Genomic DNA, 18,523 nt, shown 5'->3' with positions numbered 1-18,523 from the left:
AAGTAAAAACGAGAGTGACTATTCTGATTCTTCGGAAGGTTGTTTGGAGGTCAGTGATCAGTGAACTGTCTGGGGAAAGTCTTTGTACATTGTAGAGTACACTAAATTGGAGGTATTGTGGGGGAGACAGAAAACTGTTCTTGAAAAACAATAAAAATGTTAAAAAATAAAATAAAACAAAGGTGTTGTTATTATTATTATCATTATTTATTCTTTTTTAACCTGGGACTTGTTGCTTCCTTCTCTCTAGCCTCTTCCTTTTCTGTCAGTTTCCAAGAATAAGTGGAACCCCAGCATGTAGGCCTCATCTGTATTTATTCAGCGAATTCAGACAGGTTCAGGCCTGTGTGGGTGGGTGGGGAGGGGTCTGGGTGCACGGGAGAGACAGCCTATTAGGGAGCTGGTTACGAAACAGTGGCGAAATCTGTGAGAGGTACACAGTACTGGACGTATAGGTGCTTTTTAACCTTCTCATCTCTCAGACACTTAATCTAGGTGGACCTGGATTAAGTCCATCAACCATCCAAACCATTGCCTTAGCCGTCAATCTACAAGGAGGGGCCAACATCACTCAGTGCACTAAAATATCACTAGAATAACTTGAAAGAGGATATTATTTAAAAAATCATAAATCTTCTCATGAAGAGTCCTGAGCAGGGTTGAAATATTCACTCTGATAAGCCACTCAGGGATGGGTTGAAAGGTTTTTACGTATTTCCAGAAGGCTCAAGCCTCCGACTGTGCCTGGGACTCAAAATTGGTACTCGGTAACTATTCATTGGCTAACAGATTAAATGAATGAGTACGAGATCTCTGAGTCGAGCCTGAGGCAGGCAATGTTCAGGCCTTTATGGCATCTGGGCCCCAGGGGAGCCAGGAGGAAAGCACAGGAGGGGCGTGTTCCCTGGGGCCTGCGGAGCCAGGTCCCAGCCCAACTGGCCAGCTTGCAGGACAGCGAGTGAAACCCAGGCTCTGTGCTTTCCCCTCCTGGGCCTCCTGGGACTGGCAAATCATCCTGTGGGGGCTTGACCTCAACAAAGACCCCGTTGATGCCGTCCCCCTTGCAGACCCTGCTTCATGAAAAAAATTCAAGAAGTCACCTCTTTGGGTGTTGCTTAACAGGGTCCCATTTGGGAGCCAACTTTGAAAGGTTATAAAGATGCTGGACATTTGACTGCTTTGCTTATTTGCTGGATGACTTTGGACAAATTATGTAAACTCGGGGCTTTAATATCCCCCATGTACATGGAAGCCAAATGTTCCTGGGTCGCCAACGCCCATGGGTACCAGTGAGGCCACATTAACATCAGTGCTAGAATGTGTTGACTGCTTGGGCCCCACCTGCAGAGCTGCACGATCTCACAGCCACACCTTTCATCTCCCCTGTTTCTTTCCGAGGCAGGTAGGCAGTCCCTCGCACGTGCGCATGTTCTACCCACAAGCTATTTGGGGACCATCCCTGGCTACTGTCAGTGCCACCATGGCTGGGGACCAATTTAAAAAACAAAAAGTTTATAAGGGCCTTTCCTTATTGACAAAGCTTTAATGACACACTCTGATAATGTGTTTTCAAAGGATCAGGACTTTCAGGTAGAAAACACAAAAATATGGACACAAAGAAGAGACCTAAATATATAAGCATAACTTCAGGGAAAACGAGAACTGGCACTGTTGCCACGACCTGAGCGAGGCCTTATCGGTTCCAGTGTCGTTTTGGGCATGAGGACAGCAGGTGGCGGCAGAACCAAGCTTCCTGGTAGCAGAAGCTTCTGAAGTTTCCAATGGTTCTCAGAAGGGAAGGAGCTTTTAGTAAAAACCTAATCTAAAAATCTAAACTCAGCATGAGAACAAAATCAAAGCGAGTGAGGAGCTGGCAGCATCACCCTCAGCCCGTGCACAGCCAGATGGCGTTCCCTGCCTGCCGTCCACAGAGCCGTGGCTTGTCTGCCCAAGGAATTCCGGGCTTTCCACAGACAGTGGCCAGGAAAGGCACCCGGGTTCTGTCTCTCCTTGAATAGTGGTGTGACAGGGCCCTGTCCTGCTGGTGCCCTCGTCGTATGTTGAAGCTGGTTGGTCAGAAAACAAGCTCTGGCCAGGGGCGAACACACCGAAGAGGTCAGCCCAAACTCAGGACAAATTTCTGCATAAAGAAATAGTTTGTAAAAGGAGATTGTGCAGGCAATAAAAATAAATGTAGTACTACTATATCCTACAACATGAATGAACCTCAGAAACATCATGCTACATAAGAGAAGACAGTCCCAAAAGACCCCATAATGCATTTATAGGGGGTCCAGAATAGGCACATCTAGAGACAGAAAATGGATTGGTGGTCATCTAGGGCAGGGATTGAGGAATGACTGTAAGGAGTACAAGGTTTCTTTGGGGGGGTCACGAAAATGTTCTAAATTTAGATTATGGTCATGGTTGCTGAACTCAGTAAATATACTAAAAACTATTGAATTGTATCCTTCAAATGGGTAAACTTTATAGTATGTAAATAATTTCAATAAAGTTGTTTCAAAAAGAGATGTAAAAGGGAAAGTATACTAGTAGACTTTTATCCCTAATATATTTCGAGTGAAAATAAACCTTAAATAACTATTGGAGGCAAGAGAGAGAGAGAGAGTCAGAGAGAGAGAGAGAGAGTCAGAGAGAGAGAGAGAGGGAGAGAGGGAGGGAGGGAGAGAGGGGCAGGCTCCAGCTGCCACAGAGAATAGGAGGTTGGTTAGAAATATGACTCAGGTACATCGGTAAGTTTCACTTTTCGTTCAGATTGTGATATGATAAAGGCACAATGTGCTTCCTGCTTCAGCCGCACTCTCTATCCCTAAGAAGTACCAATACGCACACACCTTGCGGAGTGACTGGAGGATGTGGGCTGCCAGGACGTTCGCGCAGAGTTGCTGCTCTTCCTGGAAAGAAGGTGACGAAGGCCCGTAGAAAGAGCAGACACCTGCAGCCATGCTGACCTGGTTTCAAATCCCAGATCCTCTTTGCTGTGAGGCCATGGATTTTTTTTTTATATTCATATCTCAAGGTTGAGTAAGAATTCAACATAAAATGTGAAAACACCTAGCCCATAATAAACATGGTTCTTTTCTTGGAATGTTCATCCTTACCAGTCAATGACGTTTAATCTCCAAATCCAGCTATGTAACAGTTTACTAGTGTTGCAACTATGAAGGTGTTCTCTACTGCCCTCCACCTCCACCCACGAATCCATCTTCAATCAGCAAGCTTATTATCACTTTTTACAGCAATGAGAGGATCCCGAGAATTGAAAATGTAGGTCAATAACAGGATGGCGTTGGGAAGAATCTGAATGGGAGAGAACCCCTTCCCCTGGCTACCTAAAGTACAAGACTAGAGCCAGCTATACACGCCTACAATAACACCCTGGGTAACACCGTGCAGGGGAAACACTGCCCCCACCAGAACGACAGCTTTGCATTCACAAATTTGAGATGTTTTCATCAGAAGCATTTCCAGGAGCTGTGGAATATTAAGGGAAAAAAGTCAACATATCAGTCAACGCTGTACTTTAAATCCATACAAAGTTTTAACTAATGAGCATCCTAGTAACTTTGAGAGTAAAATTATACTCTGTTCATAGTGTGATGGGTGAGAAAATGGGCTTAGAAGCCAGGTTCTCTTCTCTCAAAGCTTGGTTTCACCCCCTGAGACACTGCACAGCTGCCTCACTTTTCTGTGTCTTAGTTTCCTCATATATCAACTGAGGAAATAATGGTATCTGTCTTACAAGGCTATTGTAAGGATTCTATGAACTAATGCAAAGTGTTGGAACAGTGCTTAGCACATCGTAAGCATTCAACAAATCCATTCAGTCAACTAATGTTCATTGAATATAGTTGTGGCTCAATGTGTCACTGCTTTAGATGCTGGGAATGCTGAAGTCAACAAAACAGATTATACCCCTGGTCCATTAAGTCTCACAAAGCTTACTTTCTGATGGGAAGATATATAAATATATGCATATATAGCAATGGATTGAATTATGTCCCCCTCCTCCAATTCACATGTGGAAGCCCTAATCCCCAATTCATTGGTACTTAGTGTCTCTTGGGGAAGCAATTAAGGTTAGATGAGGTCGTGAGGGCAGGGCCGGAAGAGGAAGAGGTAGAACAGAAAGGTGGAGGCATGGGGACACTCTCTCTGCCGTGTGAGAACACGGAAAGAAGGTGGCTCTACCAGCCTGAAAGAGAGGCCCCAGGAGAAATCAATCCCGCATATATCTTGATCTTGGACTTCCAGCCTCTAGACTGTGATATAAGAACGTCTGTTATTTAAGCTACCCAGTCTATGCTACTCTGTTATAACATCCTGAGCAGACTAATACAGATTTGTATGTAAATACATATTTGAAATAGTGTAACAGGGTGCAGCCAAGAGGGGAGCCCCAGATAGGGATTTGTAACGGGATCCAGAAGAGCTTGGAGATAATTGGCTCCACACCACAGGGCCACTCCCCCTCCCCCCCAGAATGCTGGCAGCTGTGGCCAGTTGTGGGAGGGGCTGGAAATGGGGCTGCAGAGGAAGAACGGCGCTGGGATTTAAACGGAGGCGCGGCAGCCTTTTGGCATCTCTCTTTTTGGGACCACACGTTTGTTGTTGTTTTTTTAAATATATTTTATTGATTATACCATTACAGTTGTTCTATTCCCCCCCTTCATTCCCCTCCACCCGCACACTCCCTCCCCCACCATTCTCCCCCCCTTAGTTTATAACCACGTGTCTCAAGATCTTTAGATTCTATATTTCCCCCACTATTCTCACCCTCCCCCCTATCTATTTTCTACCTACCATCTATGCTATTTTCTGTGCCTTCTCCTCCCCTTCTCCCCCTCCCACCCCCCTGTTTCTAACCCTCCATGTGTTCTTCATTTCTATGGTTCCACTCCTTCGGCTTTGGCGTCTCTGTTGGAACCACAAGGCTTAGGTGAGAGTCAGGACCACCAGGCTTTGGACTGTTCCCTTTTGCCACGTGGAAGGTGCAGGGGAACTGTGTGCCTTTGTGGAGAAATTTAGTTTGGATTATTTCAAATAAATAATAAATTCCTCTCTGTTTCACTGATCTCTGGTATTAAGAGGCATCTTTCCTCAGGCGGAAGGCAAAAGGAACCCAGGAGGTGGGGAGGAACCCCTGGAGAAAAGAGGAGGCTTTTTTGTATGGTTCAGCAGCGCCCCCTCCTGTTCTGTAACAATAAGAGTCTTGCACGGGTACATGGTGATTTCACTGATGCAAAGAGCCCTAAACTCAACTACCGTGAGAAGCCTGCTCCCCTTTTAGCAATGCTGGCCACTCTCCACAGTGGCCTTGGAGGAGCCACTTGATGACTCTCTTCTTAGATTCCTGCCTCTGTAAAATGATGAACTAGATAGATGGTCCCTGAACTATTTGGTTCTGCCCATCTTTGGTTGTAGTAGCAATTCACCTCCTAGGTACGTTACACAGACAAATGACCTAATGCTTAGGGTAGCCGAGAGGGTGACCTTAGGGCAGACACTGATTATCTGGATTGTCCTTTTCAGATGGAAGATTAATAAAATCCCTATATTTGGATTTGGCTTCCTAGTTAGCAATAGTTTGGTGTGTGCCAGACGGAATAGCTCCTTCAGATCATTTTCTCCCTCTTCCTTGGCTAATTGTGAGCTCCGACAGCGCGAAGAGCTCCTGGAATCTCTTCCTCCCCAGGTAACAGCCGAGAGAACCAGGCTTATGTTTTCCCCGAGGTTTTTTGGTAAATGGCTAACATCTCATTGATTCATTCTCACTTCACCTATTATCTTCACAAAAACAAAAAACCTAAAAAACAAACCTGTACATTGTAATGGCACAAGGAAATAATTTTAAATTATTCAGGCATTTTGTAAAATTTGATCTTTCTGCTTCTCTCACCTTTGAATGCTTTCACTGGGTGTGTCTGGGGTGTGAAGGATTTACTCAAGTTCTTTTGCTCCTGGAGTCTCCAAACCCTCTGGGCCAGTGACGGCCTCTAAGAACGAATGTAAGGAAGCATTCAGTCATTTCTGTTCTTTGGCCTTCGAGTGCCCTCCACTAGCCAATACACTACGGGAAACAGCGTCTTCCTCTGTTAGCTCTGGGGCAGTGGAAGTGAGGGACAAGCACGAAGAATTTGGAGTGTCAGAGGAGGCTGTAGAACGACGGAGCTGTCAGGTGGCTTGTGATGGCGGAGATATTTTTTCCTGATGATGAAACTAGAAGGGTCTTCATAAGTCTGACAGATGGAGTATATCTTTACTTCTGAACAGTCCATTTTATAATAGATTATTTCTAAAAAAGGAATTAGAAATGAAATTTTTTAAAATATAAAAATGCTCAATCTCATTCTTCCTCTAAATGCAAATGGAAATTACATGTAGAGACTTAGCAGATGGGCAAAAAATTAGAAGAAGTGAAAACCTCCTTTGCTGGCATTCTCCCATAAAGGCGATGGAGTATGCTTTGCTGTACAGAGGAAAATTTGACAGTATCTATCAAATATTATCATGCACAAAGCCTTGGATTCAGTAATTCCTCTTCTAGGAATTCATCCCACAGATATTCTAGACATGCACTCAAAGGTGTAGGTATAAAAGTGTTTATTGCAGAATTATTTGTGAAAGAAAAAAGAGGCATAAAGGTCCATGAAGAAAAGTGGCTAAATAAGTTAGTAAGCTGGAGTATATCCATATAGTGGGATACTATTAAAGAACAACCTCCGTGCTGTTTGGAAACAGAGGCAATTCCATTTGTTTTACATATAGAAATTAGTGGCATGGTTGCATCTGGGGAGGGAAATTTGAAAACAGTTTTTCAGTTATACCCTTATTTGTCACTGCATATTTTTTAACATTTGGATATTGTATCATTTATGTTTTATTACATATTTTTAAAAATTTAATTAAAATTTTAATAGAAACTAAATTGATGCAAAAATATATAGAAATAATAGCTTATATGCACTAAATTTTGCTGTATGTCAGGCACCGGTTTACTAAACACTTTGAACATATCGTGTGATTTGATTCAACCATAAACTTATAAGGGGATTACCACTATCACCTCCATTTCGCTGAGCAGGAGAGAGTGGTGGTACAGAGAGCCTGAATAACTCGCCCACAGATTCCCATTTAGTTGGTGACAGAGCTGAGGTTTGAACTCAGGCAGCCTGGTTCCAGAGACCAGACTCTTAACCACCATATTACACTGCTCCTGTATAGTCTTAGGCCTCCAAAGGGACTCTTAATTATAGTGTAGCCAAAGTAAAACTCAGAGAACCAATTCAGATCTGCAAGAAATATCTTCTTTTTTCCTCTGAATTAACTTAAAACAGATTCTGAGCTCCTATCCTGCTTGATTGACAGGAAATGTAATCCTAGGCATTATTGGGGTTCTCCCCTTTAAGTGTTATACAAGGTCTTGGGGTCTTACCTGGGACCAAAGCCTGGCAGAGACCCTGCTGGTTGTCAGCCCACACTGGTTACCACAGCGATGTCCTCTGACCCAGTTGAACTCTCTACAGCATGTGATCCTACCCATCCTGACCCCCAGCCTGCAAACTTCATTATATTCCAGGGAAATTTTCTTTTTCCCTCAGGCCCCTGCCTTCAAAGACATCAAAATATTCTCTCCAATAAGCTCAGGTTTTATCTAGAGAGAGCCAGATCATTCTGCAAGAAATCTCTAAGGTGATAATTACTAAGGGCATATTTAACTTGCTTAGGTCAAAGGAAAAGAGAAAATATGGGAAGAAGACTATGAAATTTACATCTAAATCAATTATCCTGCCACAGAGTCAAAGCTGCAGAAAACAAAATACTTTCGGATTGGAATTCACTTTCTTCATCATTTCCCTGCGCAAGGGCTTGACTTGGGTGTTTATGGAATGATAGCTGTCATCAGTAAATGAAAGGATGTTTTCCATTAATAGCAGATTTGGACTGAGACATGGGATGTTTAACACCTGCAGTTTGATTGCAAGGCACACAGAGCACACTCTGCAAACGGGTCAAAAACCTGATGGGGAAGTGAGGATAGTTTCCTTTTATACCTTGAAAGTCTTCAAATAAAATCAGTCATGTTCCCCACCCCTATTCAGCTAACCAACCTGTATGTGCAGAAAAGACAAGATCGAAATCCAAGGAAGGAAGCGTTGGAATCCAAGGGCCTGGCATCAAAGAGAATGCACTTAAATAGAAACCAGGTTGATACCAGAACTTCAGGGTGATTATAACAGGCAAGAAAAGGGAGATATATGATCTAAGCACAGAATCTTGTGACTGTAGGAGCCTGGGTAAGAGGTCTGCCCCAAATTCCATCTGCCACCAATGAGAACAGAAAGGAAATGGGTAGTGAGAGCCAAGCTGGGAAAGAGTCCAAGATGGGTGTGCCTCCAGTGTGTTTAGTAATCGGGTCCAGCTCAGCAAATCTGAGTTTCTTTAGTCTTCAGGCTACTATCCCTCTTAATAAGCGAGAAACATTTGATCTTAAGCAGTTTCTGGAAACCCAGTTACCCGAGCCTTTGTCTAAGTTTTGCAGAGGAGAAGAAATAGCTACAGCAGTGGTCATGTTTGCTGGCCAGCTCATTTCTGGCCCTTTGCTCCACCTAGTGGACTTCCAGGCTACGGAGGCTTGGAAAGGAGATCAGTGATGGGAAAAATGTACTTCTGCTGATAAATCTGGACTTTTGTTCATTTCTTTATAGGTAATACACTGCTCCACCTCAATCTGTCCTTGTTCATATTGAGTGAGCACTTTCATTTATTTCATTAAAGCCAAGTGTGTAGTTGTGAGTTAGCAGAATCTAATGTGTCTCTTCTCTCTTCTTAATATACGAATAGAATTATGTGATCAGGAGACCCATATTGGCACAGAAAAAGTATATTATATTATATCCTCTGGTGGCCAACCTCAACCAAACCGCAACAGGGTCATTTCGTTGAATAAGAGCCCACCTACTTTCTAACCTCCATGGAGGTCTTTTGAGCAATAACTGGTTAAATAGTCATAGGACTTTTTCAAGAAATTTCACACTGAATTATAAAAGCAGATGAAAGAATATCATGAAGTATAGTAAAGCGAATGATTTTAGGTACAAAGGGATTCGGAGCTGATTCTTATACAAGATCCGTGTGTGAAGGTAAAGATTAGCACCAGTCTGTGTTTAAGCCATTAGGGTGTACAAAATGAGGTCAACATTCTACACTTATTGGACAGCCTGCAGTGCTTCTGTCGGTCACTAGCCTCAAACGTTAATCAAATCATTATTCTTTATTCCTTACCTGTAGTTGATATTTACTTGCTGTTGTGGGTTGAATTATGTCCTTAAATTTTCATGAGTTCAAGTCCTAACCCCTAGTCCCTCAGAATCTGACCTTATTTGAAGACAGGGTCTTCACACAGGTAACCAAGTTAAAGTGAGGTCATTAGGGTGGGCCCTAATCTAAATGACTAGTGTCCTTATATAAAAGGGAAATTTGGACACAGAGACAAACACGTGTAAAAGAAGAATACCAGGTGAAGGTGAAGATGGCCATCGACAAGCCAAGCAGAGAGGCCTGGTACAGAATCCTTCTCTCACAGAAGGAACCAACCCTCCAACCACCTTGATCTTGGACTTCTGGCTTCCAGAACTGCAAGACAATAAACTTCTGTTGTCTAAGCCACCCAGGTGCTTTGTTACAGCAGCCCTAGCAACCTAATACATTGGCCTTTGGCAAATGGATAAGAAGCTCTCTGCAAATCCTCCTCCTCCTCCTCATCATCATCATCCATAAAATGCTAGAGTGGAAAGGCATCTCAGAAAATACATTGCTCAACTCTCTGGTTTTGAAATAAAGTGCCTAAGGTCACACAGCAAGTTGGTGACTTAGTCACCCCTTCAGCTCAACCTTCAGCGTACATTATCGTAGTCAGCCAGCTATTTCAAAAATGGTGGCAACATCAGTCTATTATGATGATTAGACCCAAAACTTTGTTGGAAAGAATTTCCTGGGGAACAATATGCAAGCCTTGACTCTTTCTAAGTATTTGCTCATGGAAGCATGCGCTAAACAGAGAATTAATTGCTGGCTAGATGCCAGCTGGAAGATTGATACCCAGTGGAACAGACAGAGGAGTAACTTAACTGGGCCTATAGGATCCACCATCCCTCTAGGCAGGCACTTGGTTGGGGCAACCGTCTGTCTCTGGCTAGAGGATGATTCACCAGAGTGACTTAATCCCCTGTGGGTCAGAAGCTCAGGTTCATGTGAGCAGGGTGGGGGCTGGGAGATCGGAGCCTGAGTATTCATAAGAGTGTGGCGATGTTAAAATAGTAAACATGCTATTGATTAAAGTACACAACACAAGTAATTACTAGAAACCCCAAACCAGCTATCACTTATGATTATGGAGATCCGATCTAATACCAGACAGAAAGCCCAGTTTCAACTCTGCAGCAGAGGCCTTTGAAGAGTGTCCAGGAGTAACTGGCATTTAATCAATGCAGTCATTACCACGGCACATGGCTCCTGTGGCTCCAGGCCCCCTGCAGCCACTGACCTGCGAAAGCGGGAAAACGTCTGTGCAGTTTCACCACTGACAACATTTGATTCACAGACTCAGACCAGGTCCAAGTGAAAAATGTTAACATTTTTATATTTGAGAAATACAGGTTCATTGTCCCCAAGAATTCAGTCTGTATCAGTAATCGCACAAACACTCTGGGTGTTTTCCATTTAGAGACGTCCAATCAGCATTCATTTTGATAGACAGGAGGGTAAACGCTACAGCAGGCTGCCAGGCATTTGCTTTTCATCTGATCTTCTCTAAACCTTCCATGAAACGTTGGGAAGAATATGTCTGCTTTCTCACTCCCTGAGGTATGGAAAGAGCATGTGCTACTTATAACTTAGGAACAAAGAAGTATTGACCCTGTTCTTGGTTTTGCTTCAAAAAAGGTTACCCATTGAGTATCAAATGGGTTCTGATAGGAGAATATACCTCTTGTGGAGGGTAGACATAGTCTTAGGCCTGTACCCTCTCTCCTTTTCCTGGTCAGAACTCATAGCTTGCTTTCACCCACCTTGTGAAAGGAAATTAGGAGGAAGAAAAGGCTCCATTTCCCCTCTCAGCATCTTACAAGTCCTTAAGGCATGACCAATGAGAGGAAGTGAGAAGAAAGATATCCTTGAACTCAAGGAGCCACAAAATACTTACTTAGACAATGGTGGCCTCTTTTAGTGCTTTTCAAAGGGTACTCCACAATTACCTGCTTCAGAATGATCTAAAGAGCTTGCCAACAACACCGATTGCCAGGCCTCTGTGTGTGCTCTGAATCGGAAGTGATGGGAATAGGACCTTGGAATGTGTGTTGTTACCAAGTGTCTCCGGGAACTGCTATATCCACTAAAACGGGTTCCGTTGGCCTCCCCTCCATCTCAACAGTGCTGGGCTCCAAGGCTCGATTTCTTCTCTCTCTACACTTACTCCCTTGGTTTTCTCCAGTCTAATGAGGTTTAAGTGTCTTTATATGCAAATAGCTCTCAAATTAACATCTGTAGCCCATACCTTTCCCCCAAATTCCAGAATTCTATATCTAACTGCCTTATTGATGCCAAAAGACATTTTTAGAAATTAACTTTCATTCTTGATTCTGTCCTTAGCATCCTCCTCACTTTCTCTCACACTCACATAGAATCCCTCAGAGCTTTTTCAAAATATGCCCCCCCATGTTCCTCTGTTCCCTGGGCCACGTCAACAGCCCTCTGTTTGGTTGCTCTGCTTACTTTCTGTATCAGTCAGAGTTCAGCTGGAGATGACAGAAGCCATTCCAGCTCCTTGAAGCAGAAAAGGATGGAATGCAGGTGTGGCAGACTGATGCTACCACAACCCTTCCCATCCCACGCACCATTTTGTGATGTGACTTTGCCACAACTCCCAAAAAGAAGTGGAGTCTACTTTTTTCTTTTGAATCTGGGCCAGTCCTCTGATTAACTTTGGCAAATAGAATGAGGCAGTGAAGCTGAGTGACCCCCAGACCTAGCTGTAGGAGGCTTTTGCAGTTTCCATTTTCACCCTCTTGAAAGGCACCCTTCATATAAGGCAGCTCAGGCTAGATTAGTGGGTGATGAGAGACCACATGGAGAGAGCGGGCTCAGAGTTTTAGGCACCCCACCCAAGATCCAAGACATGTGAGGGAGGCCATCTAGGACCTTCAGGCCTAGCATAGCTGACAACTAAATGCAACTACACGTGTGAGCCCAGGTGAGATCAGCAGGAGTGCTCAGCCAACCTAAGTTTGGAGGGATGTTCATTACCTAGCAACAGATAACTGAAATGTTAGTGAAGTTAGGGCTTGCAAAACATTTGGAGGGTTTAGGGGCAGGCTCTAGGCTAGGCCTCCAGCAGTGACTCCCAGAACGCTGCAGAACTGGCCTGCTGGAGGAACTGCTACTGCTGTCATAATCCGGAAGCTGGGGATCAGGACGCCGTCGTCCATTTTCCAGGTCTGAAAACACACCAGCTTAGCCATGATCTGGCCAGGAAGTCACTACAAGGTCTGTTGGCTGCAGAGGCATACCACAGCCATTTTACATGAGCAAAATGTGTAATTAATGTGCTATTACCACCTTTCCCACCACTAAAGTTAGTTCTGCATTCAAGACTGGCAAAAAACAAATTATAGCTGAACCTCTAACTTCAAGAGAGTCTGGGAAATCTAATCTTAGCTTTTGAGTCTATGCACTGCTGAAAGGCACAGAAAAAATGATTTTAAAACATGTTTTGATAAGCCCTAGAAATCTAACACACAGTACAATGAATATAGACAACAATATTATACTATAATTTTAGAATGCAATAAATATCACTACAATGGCAATCTTATTACAATATGTAGCTAATACATATTAAGTTTAATATGTATTAAAGTAAACATTGTACACCTTAAATTTATACAATGTTATATTTCACATTTAAATAATTTTTTTGCATCTAAAATCATGCCTGTACATGAGATGCTCATTGAATATGTGTTAAATGGCTGAACTAAAGCTTGATAAAGAAAAGTTAAAATTTAGAGACGATCATCTCTAGTTAGCCCAGACGATGACACTCTGCATGCCCAAAACCTTGGTTTCTGTCTCTCTCCTTTACGCCTGTGTCCTGAAGTATCAAGAAAGATTTAGAATTCAAGATTTTTTTCAGCCTGGTACTTACCATCTTTACTATCATTGTACAACCATCTTAGGTCAAGCACTTCTGGTCTTTTTTTTTTCCTTTTGTAATAAATTTTCATTTAAAAGGTGAATGTGGGAGGATAGGAAGTTCTCGAAGGGCAAGCTCCTCAGTCTTTCCTGCTCCCCATGGCTTTGGCCATCGTCTCTCTCTGAAGGCTTGTTCTCCGGGATACTGACAGCTTGATTTCTCTGGGTAACGTCATGCAAAGGAAATTAGCTCAGTATGTCTTCTGCTGAATTCCATCTGTAGCTCAGTGTTTTAAGGTGTTTGTGAACAAGGCTACAAAGCCATTTGATAAGACAAGGCAACGTTCCAGTCTCTGGGAATATTTCTCCCCTCCCAGAACATTCTTAAATACCACTGAACAGCCTGAAAATCTACCCACGCATGAGCAATCTCCTGCAATATACGGAAAGCTTTTCAGGTGTCACATCTACAATAGCAGGTGGTTCCTTTGGGTAGAAAAATTATGGCAAGGATAAAGAGACAGAAAGCAAACTGCTTCAATATTCTGGGTACAGCTTTCCCCAAGTGAATCATTCCCATATGCCTACTCTTACCACGGGCCCCTTTCCAGAGGAAGTGGGCTGTGTGAAGGGAAGTGTAGAGATACATTCTGATGGGCAACCTGCAGTGGTGCCCGTATTTGGCAGATCCCATTAATCTTTAGATGTATAGCAGCCGCTCTCTGTAAGTCTCAAGAGGCAAAATTTTAATGTGGACTTGATACCTGTATTTGCTTCCCTCATAATAAATACATAATCTTGTTATGAAGATTTAGTAGTGCTCATTCGAGGCAAGGCTGCTTTTGAAATTCTATACAAATTCATTTTTAATATTTTATTTATTTATTTTTAGAGAGAGGGGAAGGGAGGGAGAAAGAGAGGGAGAGAAATATTAATGTGTCGTTGCCTCTCACATGCCTCCCACTGGGGACCTGGCCCGCAACCCAGGCGTGTGCCCTGACTGGGAATCAAACTGGTGACCCTTTGGTTCACAGGGCAGCACTCCATCCACCGAGCCACACCAACCAGGGAAATACAAACTCATTTTAAATAAAAGCTTATAAGGAAGGCTGAGACTAGAGCAATTTGCAAAGGTGATTATTTAGTTCACTTTTTACTGTGAATTTTACTATGAATTTTACTTTTGTATTTGAGACATACAGAAAGTTTAAAGAGCAGGTATGTACTCTTTAGTGAACTTTTCTTGCTTGTCAGAGAAAAACCTGGACTAGTGAAAAAGACTTCATTTCCAGAAAGAAGTGCAGCAAAGCTGGAAATTAAGAGTTTTGCGTAGTTTTTTTTAACTTCTCCGTAGTGTATAAGACTAGCATTCTTATCATTTATAAGCATAACACATCTCCCTTATTGAAAATAGAGCTGCTGGTGCCACTGTCTTAAAACAAAAATCAACTAAAGTCTATTAGGGAAAGATGTATATAGGGAGCTTGTTCATGGAAAAGTTAACTTGTTTGCATGGAAAACACCTACACTGGAAATAAAAAGAAAACGTAGTCATTAAGCTAATTCCTTCTGGCCCTTCCAAATCTCAGAGTGGTGTCCTCTACCAGCCGGATGACCATCGGCATATTCCTTATAATAATAGGATTTACCCTCTGGAGTTGGCGCACGGAAAGCTCGTAGACAGCGTTGGCACACAGCAAACCCTCAGTAAACGTCAGCTTGCTTGCTCCGCAACACAATGTTGCCTCCGCACGAGAGCACAACTTTGGTTTTATTTAGTTCTGTGGCCTCGGTTTTTATTTTTCCTACAGTAGGCATTCCATAAAGATATGTTGAATGGATTAAGTAATGAGAGTAGTTAGTCTTTGGGGTTGAAAGTGAAAGAGAATTAGTCCCCAATTGTATATCTAGTGAGAGAAAAACAGACTTTGGGTTAGGGTAGGTTAGGAAGGGAGGAAAGAACCCTAAAGTAACATGAGAAGGCCTCAATCAAGTTTAAATTTTTCTAGCTCTCTGAGTGTAAAGACTAAGGATTTCTTTCTTAATTTTTAAATTGGGAATAACTTCCAAGGTTATTCTGAGGACTAAATTAAGGTGTATGTGAAAGCTCATAATAAACCATAAAGAGATATACAAAGACATGATATTAATTTTTATCTCAGTAAGTTTATTCATTGGATGACAATAAAGTGATTCTATGAGAGTCTTGGAAGAAAGAATCTTTAGCTAAAGATTTAAGTACTAAAAATATTCAACCCCAGAGGTACCACAGACATAGACTAATTTTTTCCATCTGTGCAGTTTAGGGTAGATTTGGCACACACTCAATACCAGGCAAGAAAGAAACTATGGTTTAGGCTGCTTTTAAAGTTTAAAAAAGGCAGAGAAGGAAACCATTTCTTTTTATAAGCATAAATGTTAAAATAGAGAAAGCCTTCATCAAGTAATGCATCACCAAAGCAAGACTATTTCATCCACACCCTCCTACCTTTCCCCACTCCCCATTTATGTTCTAATTAGTTAGATGTTTTATATACAATGATTTATGTATCATAGTCACTTCCTCATTATCGAGAAAAGACATGCAGATCATTCTTCATCAGCCACATGTGACTCAGAGGTCAAAAGAGCAGTTCTTTGTGGGATGCTATCTCTAGATTAATAGTATTTAAAGACCTGGTTTCCAGAGCTGTGGATTATTGTAAACATTGTGGCTTTAAGATTAGGCCTCACCCATGATGCTTCAACAGAATGTGAGTTTGAGGTTGAGAAACTAACTTGAGGAAAAAAAAATAAAATGGGGGGAAAAAAAGCTGTAGTGAGTGAGCTGATGACTCACTGTCCCTTCCTTGAACTTCAGGAATAACAAGATGGAAGAGGAAAAAAAAAAAGGCAGTGCCCCACTGCAGACCAGATGTTTCATGAAAGACAACAAATTCAGGGAACTCGCAGATCTATATATGTTCTCAGGGTAAAGGCAATGCATATAATTTTCACGATCAAGTTGTTAAGTGCATCAGAGATAGGAAACTATACTTTTTTCTCTCTGAATGTATCTTTATTTTGCAACTTTGATTACTTATTTATTTTACATTTATTTAATTATTTTTCAAGTACAGTTTTCTGTCTATTACTCCCATCCCAACCCACCCCTCGTGCTCCCCCCTCCCTCTCATTTCCACTCGTCTTAGTTGTTGTCCATGTATCCTTTGTATTTGTTCCTCTAAATCCCTCCCCTATTTCCCCTGAAATTCCCTCCCCTCTCCCCTCTGGTTACTGTCCGCCTGTTCTCTATTTCAGTGTCTTTGGTTATATTTTGCTTGCTTGTTTGTATTGTTGTTCAGAGGAAACTATACTTGATTATACTTTACCATGAGAATGATCATAGTAAATCTGATCATTTTGGAAGCACTATCCTGCTTAAAAACCACAATAACTACCTTGCTACTGGGTCAGGTCTAAATGTACAATGGCATAGAATATTCTTTTTTTAAAAACTAATTAATTTTTTTAAAAGAGAAGGGGAGGAGAAAGAGAAGGAGAGAAACATCAATGTGTGGTTGTCTCTCCTATGCCCCATACTGGAGACTGGGCCTGCAACCCAGGCATGTGCCCTGACTGGATATCGAACTAGTGACCCTTTACTTCGCCATCTAGGGCTCAATACACTGAGCCACACCAGCCAGGGCCAATGGCATGGAATATTGTTTGTAACAAGATCCCAAACTTCCTTGATAGCTTTATCTTCTGATTTATTCTTTTTTAAAATTATATTTCACTGGTTATGCTATTATAATTATCCTGAATTTTTTCTTTGCCCCCCCTTCACCCAGCACTGCCCACTCCCTAAGGCAATCCCTCCACCATTGTTCATGTCCATGGGTCATGGTATAAATTCTTTGGCTCCTTGATTTCCTACACTGTACCTCACATCCCCATGGCTATTCTGTAATTACTTATTTGTATTTCTTAATCCTCTCACCTCTTTACTCATTCTCCCCCACCACCTTCCCATTTGGTAACCATCAAAATATTCTTGGTATCCATGATACTGTCTCTGTTCTTGTTTGCTTAGTTTGTTTTTTAGTTTCAATTGTTGATAGATATAGTTTTTTTTGCCATTTTATTATTCCTAGTTTTGATCTTCTTTTTTTTCTTCAATAAATCTCTTTAACATTTCATGTAGTAATGGTTTGGTGATGATGAACTCCTTTAGTTGTTTTATCACTAAAAAGTACTGGGAAGTACTTTATCTGCCCTTCAATTCTAAACATTAGTTTTGCTGGTTAGAGCAATCTTGGCTGTAGGTCCTTGTGTTTCACGACTTTGAATATTTCTCCTCAGTCCCTTGTAGCCTACAAAATTTCTTTTGAGAAACCAGCTGACAGTCTTTGGGAACTCCCCTGTAGGTAACTAACTGCTTTTCTCTTGCTGCTTTTAAGATTCTTCCTTTATCTTTAACCTTTGGCATTTTAATTATGTGTGTCTTGGAGTGGGTCTTTTTGCAACCATCTTGTTTGGGACTCTCTGTGGTTCCTGGACTTGTATGTCTGTTTCCTTCACCAAATTAGGGAAGTTTTCTTTCATTATTTTTTCAAATAGATTTCCAATTTCTTGCTCTTACTCTTCTCTTTCTGGCACTCTTATGATACAAATGTTGGACTTCTTGAGGCTGCTTATACTATCTTCATTACTTTAAAATTCTTTTTTCTTGTTGATCTGATTGGTTGCTTTTTGCTTCTGTATGTTCCAAATCATTAATTTGATTCTAAGCTGCATCCACTCTACTTTTGTTTTCCTGTAAATTGTTCTCTATTTTGACTAGTGTATCCTTCATTTCTGACTGGATCTTTTTTATACTGTTGACGTCCTTACTAAGTTCCTTGAGCATCCTTATAACCAGTGTTTTGAACTCTGCATCTGATCGATTGCTTATGTCCATTTTGTTTTGCTGTTTCTGGAGTTTTGATCTGTTCTTTCATTTGGGCAATGTTTCTTTGTCTCCTCGTTTTGGCAGCCTCCCTGTGTTTGTTCCTAAGTATCAGGAAGAAGTGGTAATGTGGCCTAATGTAAGTGTCCTGTAGGGTCCAGTGGCACACCTTCTCCTATCACTCAAGTGGGTCCTTGAGTTGCGCCCTTCATGTACACCTTCCTTTGGTAGTTGAACCTTGGTTGCTGTTGGCAGATCAATGGGAGGAATTTACCCAGGCCAGTTAGGTGTAAGAGCTGGCTGTGATCGCTGACCACCAACCTCTGCCCTCCGTGAAGGATCTGCTGTGCAGGGCCATGGTGGTGGAGCTCTGATATGGTT

Source organism: Sturnira hondurensis, unplaced genomic scaffold (assembly GCF_014824575.4).
Source record: "Sturnira hondurensis isolate 20B ecotype Veracruz unplaced genomic scaffold, ASM1482457v3 Scaffold0017082, whole genome shotgun sequence".
NCBI classification, from domain to species: Eukaryota; Metazoa; Chordata; class Mammalia; order Chiroptera; family Phyllostomidae; genus Sturnira; species Sturnira hondurensis.
The sequence above is the reverse complement of the archived record's forward strand: the minus strand, read 5'-3'. Positions refer to the sequence as shown.